Source organism: Larus michahellis, chromosome 5, assembly GCF_964199755.1.
Source record: "Larus michahellis chromosome 5, bLarMic1.1, whole genome shotgun sequence".
Taxonomy (NCBI): Eukaryota; Metazoa; Chordata; class Aves; order Charadriiformes; family Laridae; genus Larus; species Larus michahellis.
In genome coordinates, this window is record NC_133900.1 from 85,674,830 (window position 1) to 85,691,532 (window position 16,703).

Below are 16,703 nucleotides of genomic sequence, written 5' to 3' on the forward strand. Positions count from 1 at the left end.
ACACGTAATCTACCCCGTAACCACCAAAAGTAATACCCTGAGTAATAACCTGCCTGGAGGAAAGGTTTCCCTCCTAATCTCAAGCAGTTCGTTATGCCAGGAAGCTTGAGCATTTTAAATCCCCCGTATCTTATCCTCGGTAAGTATGGATGTTTTATTATCTGTATAAATGCCTCATCATATTTAAGTTCTGGAAAGCCTTTCTTCAAAGTGTTGTAGCAGCACTAAGTGCCCAGCCCTTAAAAGGGGAGGTGGGTAATTACGCTGTTGCCATCTCTCCCTTTTCTTAAATACACAAAACGTGAAGTACGGAGTGTCTCAGTTCTGTGCCCAAAGCCGACCAACGACTGAATATAAAGCCTGGAGTCAAAATATTGGAATTCACGATTCACAGCCCTCCATGCACGCAATAGGCCACAAAGTTCACGTGCGTGTTGTTCACATTTCACCAGGAAATGTGAGGACAATATTTTCTTGATTATTTTTCTGCTTACCGACAACTTTAAAGCAATTTATTGAAACAAACATTTGGTAAGGGCCAGACTACGGCATCTCGACATCTCTTTCTAGGGGGAGCCCAGGCAGACTGCGTTAAATCCGTGATGGGCCTTCTCAATTTTGGTGCAGGCAGAGTTAAAAAAAGCCCCAAGAAATTATGAGGAGCATCAAATAGGTGCTGCCTTTGGTTGCGTTTCTCCTCGGTGACTGTCACAACAGGGCCTCCGGGAGCTCAGAAACTCTGTAAACTACGACAATACAAAAATAAGCATGGAAAAGAAAACGAATCCACTTAAAGTTTTTAACAGACATGCTCAACTCTTATTTCTTCAATGCTCTTTCAGAGAAGAGTGTTCCATCACCTATTGCAAAATCGTAGGCGATGATATCAAACGCCAGGAAACACTTGAGCCATACTGCTTCTAAATTAAATTGGTATTCTCCAGGCACTTATTCAGAAACCTGAACTTGGCTTCAAATATCCGAAACACTGTTTAGCTGCATTACAGAAGCAGCAGTATGCTGGGAAGATCAGAAAAAAAAGGACTTTTAGCAGCGGGTGACCCCTGGAATAGCAACTGCGGCGCTCTGTTTTATTTGGAAGCTTAAATCAACCCACACATACCTGCTTAGAGACCTGGATATCTCAAAAAAAGAATCCCACCAGCGAGCAGTAAAGGGGAGGAGGAAGGCGGTGGCGGCAGTAGACACGTTGACAGTGTTATTCAAACATCTCAGCATCCTCCTGCATGCATAAATTTGACTCTTGTTTATAAATACCGCTCAGATATAATTCACAACTCCTGTTAACTTAACCTGTTGATTGTAAAATCTGTCCAAAACATCAGAGAACAATTTGATCTGCCGTAAATACTTCTCGATGCCAAACACAGTCACGGCATCTACATCTGCATGTGAAAAATCTACGTTTGTTTCATAATCTGGTGGTGAGAACGGCAAAGACACAACCATAAGCTTCAACCATTTCCAGTCACAATTGTCATTCACCGGTAAAGCAAAATAAGCCCCCAAAAGCCAGTACAGCTATTGGCCGACGCTCCTCTCTGCTTTTGCTATCTATCAGACTGCAATAAATTGTTAGATCAGGGTAGGCTGACGAAAAATGTTTAGGAAAAAAGAACACAACAAAACCATCAAAAAATCCTTTTGAACTTTATCATAGCTCAGCTGTATAGGACCCTGAGAACAAGAACTTTTCATACTTGTTGTTTCAAAACCAGGACATTTCGGTCTCAGCCTATCTTTTTTACAGCTGACATGTGTATATTATTTTGTAACAAAGAAACCTGTCATCTGTATCGGACTGTTTATTACTTTGACAACTTGATTTTGACTTTTTCTGCGTGATTTGCCAAGATTAGCTTTTATTTACAGGGTTTTACGTTCTAAGATGAGGTGAAAGCAAGAACAGCAAATATATCTTTTTCCCTGACATCTCCAATAATTTTACCTGGTCAAATGTTTGGATACATGGAGCCGCAGTAAAAACGCACGATTAGTACACTCCCCTGTGGATTATGAACAGAAAGCATGTGTTGGGCTTACACACAGCCTGTGATTTACTCACAGTCACGTATAGAGGCATTTGCTCTGTCTCTCCAGTGTCTTTAGTGCCCTTTGCTCATTAAAGAAGACAGATACCAACAGATAATGAAACGAGTCTGTCCTGCAAAATACAGATCTGGCTTTTGAAACAAACACACCGACCAAAGTACTCGGAGACGGGGTTCAAAAATGTTCTTGCAAGAGGAAAATATGCTGTTTATTTGTGACCCTTGTTATACAAAACGTCACAGTGATGGATTTCGTAGTATCAGATAAAAGTATTAGCAGAAATAGTTCTGTAATCTGTTTTCAGGATAATGGGTTTGAGGTTCCATGCGTGGCATAAAATGATAATTCACTGTATAACCATCGGCGTGAAGTGGATTTTAACAAAGGCTTAATAGAAACTCCAGATTCCCTAAAAATACACAAAGGGAATTCTGGGTTAACAACCCCAATGACTACACGATAACTATTCATTTAATCCCATCCTGTAACTGTGTAAATGGCAGGGATTTATAATGAATTTTGTTTTAAAGCATGTGTGCCAAAATAATCTTTTGTGTCAGATCCCTGTTCGCCGTAAAGCTGCTCACTCGTCCTGAGCGCAGAGCGAACGGAACCACACAGTGATGTGAACAAACGCAGCCCTTCCTGAAACGCTCCTTTTCATGAGTTTCATCACATTCGTGGATTTACTTTGCTCTTACGAGCTTTCCGGCCGGGCTCGCCGCGGAGCGGTTCAGTGCCTCAGTAGATGGCACCCTCTCTCTGGCTGGGAGGGGAACCCGCGCTCCCTCCTCCTGCCCCTGCCCACCAGCTCCAGGCGTGAAAAAAGAACGGGCAAACCACCTCGGCAAGGCTGTTCTGTGGCCAGTTTTGGGGCCCTCACCACAAAAAAAGACACTGAGGGGCTGGAGTGTGTCCAGAGAAGGGCAACGGAGCTGGTGAGGGGTCTGGAGCACAAGTCTGGTGAGGAGCGGCTGAGGGAGCTGGGGGTGTTCAGCCTGGAGAAGAGGAGGCTGAGGGGAGACCTTCTCGCTCTCTACAGGTCCCTGAAAGGAGGGGGTAGCCGGTGGGGTCGGGCTCTTCTCCCAAGGAACAGGCCATGGGACAAGGGGAAACGGCCTCAAGTTGCACCAGGGGAGGTTTAGGATGGATATTGGGAACAATTCTTACCCTGAAAGGGTTATTAAGCATTGGAAGAGGCTGCCCAGGGCAGTGGTTGAGGCACCATCCTCAACCTGGAGGTATTTAAAAGACGGGTAGACATAGTCCTTAGAGATAAGGTTTAGTGGTGGTTTTTGTCAGTGTTGGGTTGATGGTTGGACTCAGTGATCTTAAAGGTCCCTTCCAACCTAGGCGATTCTATGATTCTATATTGGGATCTTTTTGGCAAAGGGGTTGCTCCTGTGACTGGTCCCGAAGGCAACGTCCTGGGCGTGATGTGCAAATGCTTTGACAAATCCTGACATGGTCCACCAAGAATTGGTGGAGCTCAGTGGGACTGCTCACAAGGTGGAAAGGCAATCACAAGGATAAGCCTTTGCTAGAGGGCAAGAAAATTCTGCTTGGGGCAGAACATTATCTAATTATGGCTATAAAGCATGGAGCATGGAGCTTAGTACATCTTGGGGTTCCACCCCAGCTGGCAGGTAGGACCACGCAGCTGCTTGCTCACTCCCCCCGGTGGGATGGGGGGCAGAATCTGAAGAGTAAAAGAGGAAAAACTCGTGGGTGGAGATAAAGTTGAGAGATAAAGTTCATCAGGTCGAGCAAAAGCAAAGGAAAACATGGAATGCATTCCCTGCTCCCCATGGCAGGGGGGTGCTCAGCCATCCCCAGGGAAGTCGGGCTCCATCGCTGTAACGGTGACTTGGGGAGACAAACGCCATCACTCCCAGCGTCCCCCCGTCCTCCTTCTCCCCCAGCTTTATACCCTGAGCGTGGTGTCCCATGGCATGGAGTGTCCCTGTGGTCAGTCGGGGTCAGCCGTCCCGGCCGTGTCCCCTCCCGGCCCCTTGTGCCCCCCAGCCCATCGCTGGTGGGGTGGGGTGAGGAGCAGGAACGGCCTTGAGTGCCCGGCAACAACCAAACCCACCAGTGTTTTATAGCAACAGCATTCCCATCCCAAACCCGAACCACGGCGCTGCACCGGCTGGTGGCGAGAAAGTCAACTCCCTCCCAGCCAAAACCACGACATTACAACATAAATACTGCAACCAGGATTTAGGGTTTATGCAGTTAAAAGGCTCTGCTGCTTAAAGACTACTCAGTAGTCTTAAATATTAAGAAGATGGCAATACATCAGCTCATTTACTGCCTCCGACTGGATTATTCAGAGCTAGGATTTACTAATGATCAAAGGAAGTCTTCTACTGATCACTGGCTCACTGAAGATTTGAAATTAAAATCTCTTGAAGCAAAGGTATTTTTAGAAATAAAATAGATGTGCAATTTGTTATCATTTGTTTCTGTTGGTTTTATTGTGCTCTACGTCTGCCAGTCACAGGTTTTTTATCTGGGACACTACACAGCTGATGCCTTCCTGACAGAGGTACATAAAATAATCAATAGTTTGTGATCATCTGGTTTTAGTAATAAGTGCCATGGCAGGTTATAGGTAAGGTGAGCACATTTTCAAAATAAAAAGGGGCACTTTTGTGGCAGTATTTTCTACAGTCATGAAATACTCGAGTGCTCTGTATTCTGGCTTCTTTCTTTGATCTGCTCTGCCTGGGTCAGAAAAGCTTCACCTGGAGCAGATCAAAGAAAGCCTGAGCAAAGCCTCTTCCTCCCGAACCTCTCTCTCCTTCGCTTCCCTCTGCTCTGTGGTGCTGGGAAGCGCAAAAAGAAGGGAAATTCAGGGATTCCTCCCCCGCAGGCCACATCTCCTCCAATCTCCAGTGCAGGATTTTGGTGGGAGAGGACCATCAGGCCCCCAGGCTCGGTCCCATCACAGGGCTGTCCCTCAGCAGGTTGTGATGGGCTCATGGTGCCAAGGGACACGTGCGCTCCCCACTCAGGGTTCTGCATGGTTAGCGACGTCTTGATGAACCCCAGTGGAACAATCGGGTTGGGTGGGACCTCTCACAGGCATGAAACTACCCACATGAAGTGAAGAGAATATGGCGAATGCGTCGTGTCTGTGCAAAGGTACAGCTGATGGGAACACGGGGCAAGAAGAAGGGATGGAGGCGGTGGGGGGTTCATCACTGAAAAAAAAAACCTCAAAGAAAAAATAAATTACGGGAAGGAAAATGTGAAACTCGAAATTTTAAGCAATTTGGAAGAGCCCAAATATTAGACCATCTTAAAAACCCAGCATTGTATCTATGAAATAGACCATGATATCTGGTTATTTTAGTTAAAAAAAAAAAAAAAGGAATGAATATCTGCTTATTTTAGGAAAAAGAAAAAAAAAAAGAAAAGCCTAATGAATAAAATACTCTAAATTTTCCCAATGAAACAGTGAAACAGCCTAAGTGACCATGAAGTTTTTCTAGTAGAAATGTTCTAGCAGGAATCAAATTAAATAATTTTTGGAAAGCAGAGGGGAATACAGAAATCTTCAAGCAAAAGAAACTTTAGTGATTATTACACATAAAGTGGCTAGGAGACAACTGATTTGCTTAAAAATATCCTTTCTAGGAAATATGTTAAATAATATGTTAGAATACGATAAAGACAACCACGCTGACATATTTCTATACTTGCTATTTGAAGTGACAAATAAAACAGGAGTTTATTCAAATTAAAAAAATAGTGTAAAAATACAGTACTATCAGGGTGCTTCTGATTGGTGAAAAACCATAGAACATTTTGTGAAATTGCTTTAAAACGGCTCTGCTGCAGTCAGTTGTCTGACAGCAGGACTGCCGGTGATAGATACCAGGTACGTCTCGCTGACATTTCCCCGGCTCCGAGGGAGCATCGGAGCGATACGGCAACACGGGGCAGATGCGGCTGCTGGGCCAGCAGCGATGGGGTGAGCCGCGAGAGAGGGGTCGCCTGCAGGAATGGGAGCTGGGAAAAGGTCTGCCACGGCTTTGGAGAGCGGAATGGCAAAGAAACGGGCCTTGCTTTAGCTGGGCGGTGAAGGCAGTTTGCTTTATACCCGCAATTGGTATAAATTTCTGGGCATCGTTCGCAAAGCATCCTCCAATAGCAACGTGGAAAGAATCTGAAAGCAATGCTTCACGCGTATAAATCATATAAAGCGGTGATTTGACGTTACTTTGTCTTTCTTCTACATTAAATTTCCAACTTCAGAGTACATACACGTTTTAGGAATCCTTCCAGCGTTATGCATTGCAGTCACTGGGCCAAACTTTGCTCCTGTTTGTACCGGTGTAAATACCGGGAGGCTCCATGGCGGCCAAAACCACAATTTGGTACATCCTACCTCAGGATCCGTGTGCTCTAAGTGGATAGGGTGAGATTAAGCCTCATTAAGCTTGTAGCTTCCAAAGGGCTGTCAGGAATACACAAACTCCAAGTATAGGAGTGAAATTACGTTCTCGGTAGTGATATAAAAGCCATTCCCAGGTATTTCCTTTTTAAAAATAACGTGGACATCTCTGGGCTGGGAGGCTTGGACACATTTGGAGGTCAGCAGAGCAGGCAGGCTGTCCTTGGGCCGCTATTGTTGATTTTTGCAAATAGAAGTCCCCAGGACTCGCTAGTCCAATAGTAACGTTTTTTTTCCTCTAGGCCAAGAGTAGTTCCTTTTCTCTAGGAGTCAGTTCAAAGGACGTAAGCTGCAATATTTCTTAGAATAAATTTAATAAACAGTATTGTGACATCTATGGGAAATGTACCACTGGCATGAAATTTCATTTCCATGTAAGAAATAATATTTATACCAAGGTATGAATGGATTATTTTGACTCTGAGTAAAAACCTAGTGAGACAGAGAATGTTCTATAATGATCACTCAGAAACATTTCCACAGCAATAATTTTGTTACAAATCTCTTTTTCATTTATTTCCCGTCCTGGAATGCAAAGTTTACTGCTCCTCTTGCTCCTTACAGTTCAAGAATGATTTCAGCTGTTCTAATGACACCATTTAAAGGCCTCGGGAAGATCTGGCTTACCACCAGTATTAATAACTTTTATCGAAGTATGGTAGAGAGATAGCAGATGTCTGAACGCTCTTAAAATGGATATGCAAACCTGATAGTAGGGAATATTCCTTAACTAAACGTATTCGATTCAAATTTATATACACGCAATTGGAAATTGTGAGATAACTTGTGACTTTGTTGTTACCTCAGGACAGTAAAACTCCACAAATTTCTGTTACAGAAACGCTGTTCTTATTGCACCAAGCATGTGAAACATTCGAGCACTACAGAGAAGAGGGATGGGATCCAGAAGACCTCCCTGCCAGGGAAGACTGTCTCATCCTGGCCCATAGTTATGCTCCTTCTTGCTCTCTTTGATTTCATCAGTTTTGCAGTTCTAGGTCTCTGGTGGCCCAGGCTCCCCTGGAAATTCTCAGGCTGCTCCCCAGGCAGAAGAGAGATGGGGACTTGAACCTTCCCAGGCTTGGGACAGACGGCGACCCAGCTCTGCCTCTCGGCAAGGGCTCGAACCCCGCAGCTGAAGCTATCAAAAGGGCTTGGGTACCTTCTTTGACCCTTGCTTAGGGTGGCTCAGTTTCCTAAACTTAAATGATTGGCAGGTGAAGACGTGAAGTGACTTCTTCCAGAAGCTGAAATGCAAACCACTTTTTGGGCCTTTCCCCTTGCCTGGCTTCGGCACTGGTTTAGCGGCAGGCTCTGAGCAGTGGTGGCCATATTGAAATCCTCTCATCAGTTTGGAATAAGGAACCTCCTTCTCACACCTCTTGAGCAGCTCGCAAGTTTTACATACAGCACGGTGACACTGCTCCCTCAGAAGGGAGCTCCCTCATGAGCTCTTTCCGTGAAATATATCAGCTGAAGCTCATGGGGACATTTGTGCCACTTTACGGACTCAAGGGGACCTGAGAAGATGCACATGAGATCTGCATGTGTTTTCTGAGAGGAAAACCTCAAAGATGACTTTTGCAGTTCCCCTTGGCTGGCGACTGGCACATCACCAGGCAATTAAAGTGCTGTTTTCCCATATTAAAGTAATGGCTATAATTTAATGGTACCACAACAATTCGGACACTCAGTTGGGCTCTGGAGTCCTTGACATCAGAAGGACATGGAGCTGTTGGAGCAGGGCCAGAGGAGGCCCCGGAGATGCTGGGGGGGCTGGAGCCCCTCTGCTGTGGGGACAGGCTGAGAGAGCTGGGGGGGTTCAGCCTGGAGAAGAGAAGGCTCCGGGGAGACCTTCCAGCCCCTTCCAGTCCCTCAAGGGGCTCCAGGAAAGCTGGGGAGGGACTCTGGAGCAGGGAGGGGAGCCGTGGGACGAGGGGGAAGGGTTTTCCACTGACAGAGGGGAGACTGAGATGAGATGTGAGGCAGAAATTGTTCGCGCTGAGGGCGGTGAGCCCCTGGCCCAGGATGCCCAGAGAAGCTGTGGCTGCCCCATCCCTGGAGGGGTTCAAGGCCAGGTTGGACGGGGCTTGGAGCAACCTGGGCTGGTGGGAGGTGTCCCTGCCCAGGGCAGGGGGGGATGGAACTGGGTGATCTTTAAGGTCCCTCCCAACTCAAACCATGCTGTGATTCCATGATTCCACCCCGGATTCAGAGCCTGAGGAGCTCAGCTCCTGGCTCACTCAGGACGTCAGGTTTTGCGGCTGCCTGACGGGAGGAGGCAATCGGGGGCTCGCTGGGTTTCCAGCCTGAACCACTCACGGGCGCAGAGGCTCCCTTTGATTCCTGATGTGGGTCTACTGCTGCCATTGTGTATTATACAATAAACTGTTTACATAGCAGCCTTTTGTTACAGGTTTTAAATCTTCTCAGGCTGCCAGCACGAGGCGGAGGCCGCCAGCTGGCAGACAGAGAGGTGCTTGTGCTCCAACTGTTGGAGGTAATTAACAGCCCCAACTGTCAGAAGGTGACAGCCGGCAGAAAGTTCCTGCCCTGGGGTCACAGCTGGATTCCGGCAACTTGCTCCTTGATTTACCAGTAAAACTAATAACGTAAGTAATATCGGTATTAAATTATCAAACAAGAGGGACTGAGCCCACGTTCTGTTTTCTACCCCCAAATTAACTGGCAAAGAAAATTAGCATTAATATTTTGGAGCAAATAAGTAAGATTAACTCACTCGGGGTGGGGTGGGGGGGAAATTCCCCCAAAATGGTCCATTAAAAATTTGGTGGACATAAATATTAGGGTGGTTGCAGACCATAATACGTTGGGTTGAAACTTTCCTGAAATTGTAGAAAATTAAACTAATTTCTAGTATTAATAATCTGGGCAATGATTATCAGCCACAAACTTTTAATTTAAGTGCTATACTCAAAATGTCACATTGGATTTACATTTGCCGCAAATAATTGGCTATGAATGGAAATGCAGAAATTGTTAGTTTTGCTGAAATAATTACTTATTTCTTTTAAAAGAATATTACTGATTCATCAGAGCATTAAGGCATGTGCTTAGCTTCAGCTTTAACCAAGGCCGTAAATACAGTGGAGTCGGTAAGTCATAAGTGCTCCTTTTTTTTAATGGGAGGACACAATATTAATTCTTGGCACTTTTAGCCCATTGCAGTAAAAATGCTACATATTGGGTCAGTTGAATGTTAGGGCAGAATTGACATTAGTATTTGTGGATCTTTGTCCTTCGAAATGGTAGCATCTGATGGCATTGACACTCCCAACGCAGTTAATGCTGCTTTTGATTTGGGATGTTCTTCCCCCTGCAGTTTCATTTCACGATGTTAAATATATGCTTTTGTAACTTTGAGGTTCTTGCAGAATGGGCCAAAGACCTTCCTGTTTGGGCTGGATGTGGAAAGCAGCAGCTCTGCTGTTCGCTCGGCTCCTCCTCTGCTCCCCGGGGCTCTGCTCTGCCCATGTCCGTACGAACCCCGACGCGACCAGACCCACGGGGCCCTTAAGCCCTTAGGGAGCTTTACAGTTTTTGCTCTACGTTACCTCTGACATTTTTTTAGAAGCGACAAATATCAACAGAACGTCTCATAGAAGTTATAATTTGATAATATGCGTTCGTAAATTTCTCCATTTAATGATCTCTTACCCAATGTGCCAGGGCTTTCAGTTTTGGGGAGCAAAGCCAGTGGAGCCCAACAACCCCAAGGCCACAGACCACTGCATTATGAAGAAACTGAAACAAAGTTGTTAAAAAATACTATAGAACTAATTTAAATTCAAAAGGAGGGGTTTTGGCAATGATTTTCTGACAACGATGCTTATTGGCCAAGAAGCTACTCTTTTTGCAGAAAACAATTCCTTTCCTTTTGACCAGCCTGATACCGTGAAAGAACTTTTTATATCAGCGCGTCTTTTATCTTTGTGATATCCTACGGCTATCTCCATCTACTGTAAGGTGGTGTAAATTGGCTTCTGGGAAGCTATAACGATTGATGTTAGCTGAACATTTGGCTAAGATGTCAATTTGTAAAGAACTGTCAGTCACAGGAAACAAAAGTCCTTCAGCTGTATATTGGCTCTTACAGCGCTTTATTCTGTGATCCAGGGAAGCTTTAAGATATTTTCCCGTATCCTTGAATGCTAACCAGCAAAGCAGCGTGGGGACACGTCCCCTTCATGCACACACGTTTGGCAACGAACTTATAGTTGTGCTGTCCCTTTTTATCCAAACTTTGATGTGAGTGACGATGAATTAGGCTCTTCCTCTTTATGAAGTGCTTTGATATGCAAAAGAAATAATAAAAGTAAGAAATAAGTAAGTAGAAAAGTAAGAAGCAATAAAAAAGAAATAAGTAAACTTTCCAAAATCATATGCATTCTAAGTAGTAATGGCAAATTAGAAATGAGTAGAAACGTCAGAAGCGACAGCGCACATTAGAGTAGACCAAAAGAGAAGCTAAAGCACTGCTTTATCTTGCTGCTGTACGTCTGTGTCTAAACTGTGAGTCCGTTGTGCTCTGGGGTCCTCCAGAGTCCTCCTTCACTGCGCAGACTGGAAGGCACCACAGCTTCATCTTTGCCAGGGTGGGTTTCCTGGTGGTCACCCAGGTCATCTTCCAGTCTGAGGTCCATCCATTGCCAATGCTCATGTCTCACCCCAGGGACAGGGATGGGCACCTGGACCCCACCCCAGCCTTCAAGGTAGAACCATAGAATCATAGAATGTATTGGGTTGGAAGGCACCTCCAAAGGCCATCTAGTCCAACCCCCCTGCAGTCAGCAGGGACATCTTCAACTAGACCAGGTTGCTCAGAGCCTCATCCAGCCTGGCCTTGAATGTCTCCAGGGATGGGGCCTCCACCCCCTCTCTGGGCAACCTGGGCCAGTGTCTCACCACCCTCAGCGTAAAGAACTTCTTCCTAATGTCTCATCTAATCCTGCCCTGCTCTAGCTTATAACCATTGTCCCTCGTCCTATCACTACGTGCCCTTGCAAACAGCCCCTCCCCATCCTTCCTGTAGGCCCCCTTCAGGTACTGGTAGGCCACTCTAAGGTCTCCTTGGAGCCTTCTCTTCTCCAGGCTGAACACCCCCAACTCTCTCAGCCTGTCTTCATAGGAGACACCTATGTGGCCCTCCTCTGGACCCGCTCCAACAGGTCCATGTCCTTCTTGTGCTGAGGGTTCCAGAGCTGGACACAGCAGCACTCCAGGTGGGGTCTCACCAGAGCAGAGTAGAGGGGAAGAGTCACCTCTCTGGATCTGCTGGCAACGGTTCTTTTGATGCAGCCCAGGATGCGATTGGCCTTCTGGGCTGTAAGCATGCATTTTTGGCTCATGTCCAGATTTTCATCCACCAGTACGCCCAGGTACTATAGAAAGCTCCTGAACGTGTGCTGGAATCCAACCACACACATATGCTCCACGAGCAGCTATCCATCCTCAATGCACAAGTTTCCACACTTCTCTCAACTTTCAGGAGGACGGGGAATGGGGAAGGGTTTTGCGACAGTTCAGCGCATTGCCCTATTTCAGAAAGCACATGTTGGTGTGGATCAACCCTGAATTCTCAGGGCCATTGAAAGATCACTCTTGCAAGTTTTACTAGCATTTATAACCATGTCAAGTTTCAATACAATACGTAAAGACCTGATTCCACACCCTTTTAACTTAATGAGAGATTTCCCATTGATGGCAACAGCAACAAGACCAAACCTTAAGGGAATATTAACCAGCCAAAAGAAAAATTCAATCTGGGTAATGTCAGCTCATAAAGAAATCCTCAGCCCATGTGTTAGTCCATTTTACACAACTTTGAGGAAAACTGTTGGGCAACTTTCATTTCCAACTCTGTAACCTGGGCTGTGCAGTATACTTCAAGGAGAAGAAAAATGGAAGAAAATTAAGGATTTTAAAATTAAATTTAAATAAATAAATAAATTACAGAGAACAATACTAAGAAAGTCTGAATTGATAGTAATTTCCCTTCAGCTGAAGAAAGAAACTTCACTCTGTGAGCGCAGCCTTCAGTCCACACGGGAGCCTTTACAGAGAGACACAGAGTAACCCAGGAATAGAAACAGGAGAGATGCTTACAGCCCAAGAAGCCAATAAATAAATATCAGAGGCCTTTTTTACTTCATTCAAACTAAAAAGGTCTAAAAAGCTCAAGCCAGAAGATCATTAAAATTTGGTTATAAAAACTACTTCAAATAGATCAGTAATACCTACACTCTGAAGTTTTCTGCCATCTTCCATCCATCCATAATTCCCCTCATTTAAGTTCAAACTTTACTTTCTAAGTTGACCGAGTCCAATTTTGTTAAAGAAAAAATAATTCTGTGTGACGTATTCTTTAGCTGAAGCATTCTTCCTCCCCTGTTTCCTGAAAATGGTATTAACAATTCATATTGCTGCCAGCTTTCATGTTTATGTTCTTCCCTTTCCATCGCTCCTTTTCCCTCCCTCCTGGTGCACCCTTTGGTAGAGCGATGTCACGCAACTCTATAGTCAGCACGATATGCTGACTATACGACAACTCTATATGCTACACGATATAAATTAAGGCCATCAGATATTGGCTCCTTGATACTACCTGCGTCCTAGATCTGCTGCAGTTGTGACTCCTCTTTCCCGCTCTGCCCTGGGGCTCGGACGTCTCCAGACTCGGACTCCAGAACTTGCCCTCACAAACAAGTGTTGCCCAATTGTTCTGAGCAGTGTCTTCTCTCCCAGCAGCTAAATTTTGTAAGCAAGGAAACTTAGTCAAAAAGAATGAAAAGCCAGCAGCACTGTCGGCAGAGCTACATCACGCCAAGGTGGGTAAAATATTTAATACTCTTTTGCTTCACAGTTCATGAAAAGTAGCCGTCTGAGATTACACGAGTTCTGTGGTTAACGTTGACAACAACAGGGTAAAACCTCAGGCTGCAGTGAGTTCTACAGGACTTCATACAGATATTTAAGTGGTGGAGCAATCCTGGAATCATTAGAAATTAGAGAATCTGCACAGGTCAAGGTTCTGGAGCATCAGGAAAAGACAAACGGGGTGCCTGTTCCCAAAAGTGGGGAAAGGGAGAGCCAAGGAACCGTGGAAGAGCCAGCCTGACTTCAGACCATTGAAAAGTAAACAACGCATCTATTTCTAAGCACTTGAAAGATTAACCAGTGATAAGTAACAGCCCAAAATGATGTACTTATCTTCACTTTATTAAAATAGTCAACACTGTTTTGCATACATATTAACCTAATTAAAAAAAAAAAAAAGCAAACACAAAAAAACAGGAAAATAAATTTTCCAACCGACACTACTGTAATGAGGGTGCAGAAGAGACTGGAGAACAGTGTGTCGAAAGGCTGTATCAACTAGGGTTCTACTGAAATCCGTCTTGAGTCTGGTAGCGTGCAGCCGTTTCATTAATGCCCTGGGTGGTACAACAGGCAGTAAGTTCATTAAATTCTTATACGATACCAAGCTGGGAGGAGCGCAAGCATTTTGGAGGCCAAGGTTAGAATTCAAAATAAGCAAGACAAATGGGAGAAAGAAGCCATAATAAATAGAAAGCAATCCAATCAAGACAAATAAAACATTTAAGTAGGAACAATCAGCTTCACAAATACGGTATGAGAAACGACTTGCCTAGATAGCAGTCCTACAGAAGAGGATCTGGACGTTATAGCGTAGCACATGAGTCAAAAGTGTCTTCACGTTTCAATAAAGCAAAGATCACAATGGGAAGTATAGACGCAAGAGCTGTACGTACGGCACCTGGGTTTGCAATGGCTCTATCAAGGTTGGACAAGGTTCGGTGTAGATCAAAAAAATGATCAAGAAAATGTGGATTTCAAGGAACGACAGCTACAATGGATTATTTCAGAGAAGACAAGACTAAGAAGAGATGTGACATGGCTATGTAAAAGATTACTGCAAAAAAAAAAAAATATTAAATTACTCTCCATGTCTACTGTAGGAAGGAAAATAAGTAATGCTGTTAATTTGCAGCAAGGGTGTTTGGGTTGGAATTTTCCCCCTATTATCTCTCCATAAGGGTACGGGAGTAGGCCGTGAAATAGATTGCATGAGGAGGTTGTGGGATCTCCGTTTCTGGAGTTTTAAAAGAACGGGCTAGGCCAGCTCCTGCCAGGAACGGTTTAGTTCTAGTTTATTTTTAGGAACAGTTTGGGGGCCAGACTAGATGACCTCTGCGGGTCTTTCCTGGCTTCACTTCTCATGGAGGTGTGCCTGTTACCTGAACCGTTGAATAGATATAGTAAACATATTTCTTGTGAGATGCGCAATCTGCTGTGCGGATTTGAAACCCAAACCAGCAGTCATGTGAATTTCCACTGGAATTGCGACAGCTGTGCGAGAGTAAATTATGCGCAGTCCTGGATTACTAAAAGGGATTGCTCATCCAAAGACTTTGAACCCCGTACAATGCGAAAAAGGCAGCCAGAACAGATTTATAGGGCCAAGTCGTAATCCCATCGCGGTCGGCAGCAAAACTCGCATTGATTTCAGAGGGACCAGGACTTGGATAGCCTTTTTTTTTTGAAGATCTGGCATTACATCATGCAAAATATGCCACGTGTCCATTGTTATTAAACCGATACACGTACATGTAAATATTCCACATTAGTATTGTTGTCAGATTGTCATTTGGTGAAATTCAATGTGGCCAGTTTAACCGAAAAAGAAAAATGCTACCAGTCGAGTAAATCCATCTGCAAGAAATATTTATGAAGAAGTCTGAAATCTGAATTCCCTCTCGCCTCTATTTCTTTACAAAGTTGTATAAATGAGGAAATAGCACCAAAGGCCTATTAGTAATAGTTATTTCCTAATTGCAGTGGGAAGCATCCTGCATGTTTAAATAAATATTGTTAACTCTGACCTCTTGGTTTGCCAGGACTGATAAGGCAATTGTTTGACCTATATGAAGCACATACAGTACGCATGGACTGAAAGCAGCAGGAAAACAGGAAACAATAAATCAGAAATTAGAGCACTGATTGTTGCAGCTAATTACATCAGACTTCTGCTTAATTTCTCACTCTGTCATTCTAACCTGATTTTCTTGCCAGCAGACTTTGCAAATTGCTGGTGTCACGTACATACAGCAAATAATAATCTTTAGTTACTGTGACTGACAAATGAATGAGGAGGAGAACATAGTTTATTATGGAAGAATGAACTGTGACACACACCAGATACCTGCTCAGATGCTTTTTTAATTCACTTACCTAGAGATGCTGCATGATACATTTTGCCAGGACCACAGGTTTTGGCATCGCAACAGCGTAATTGAGTTTGTGGCATGGTTTGATAATGCTGGACAAAGAAGGAAAAATGGGGCTGCAAAAGGAGAAAAATGGCACAGATTGATTTCCACAGCAAGGGAGACAAAGTGGTAACTAGAAAATTTAAATCAATTCTGAAAATAATATGCTTAGAATTGGGCGTATTAATCAGCATGTTGTTTAATCTTGACGCTATTGTCCTCTTACCACACATCAGACAACTTGGTGTCCTTATTATTGTCTCTTTTTACGTTACTCCACTTTCAGACTCTGCCGTCTTTCTTTGGCCTGTTTCGTCGCTGCCGTCAGCATCCTCAGCTGGCACAAATTCGCACAGCTTCCTTGAAGTCAGTGGAGCTGTATCAGACATTTTACGGTGGCTGGGAATCTTCGGTACAACATAAATAATTAGTTTTTGAGTGTCTACATGACAATGTGGTGCTTCTGATCCAAGGAAAAGTCATTAGCGCTCTTCTTAATACACTGTCTTTCTGTAAGTTGTACTCTTTTCTGTAGGCCAGCAGGTTGCTGACGTTTCGAGAGGTCAGGCCACTCTGCGACACTCACGTGCATTTGACGACGGGGAGAGATGCAGTTTTCTCATTCCTCGATGTCTGTTAGACCCCCATCAGCGTGAAGGCAAGGCTGGCAGAGCCAAACAGACACAGTGGAGAAGTACCAGAAGAATTAATATTCAATCATTATTTCCTTTAACAGGCTGTACCTTGTGGGTTATGTATTCTGCAACCGCCCATATGATTTAGCAAAGCAATATTTGGGGAGAAAAAACCCTCCAGCCCAATGTAATGTTTTATTCATGTGGTATATCCATATATCT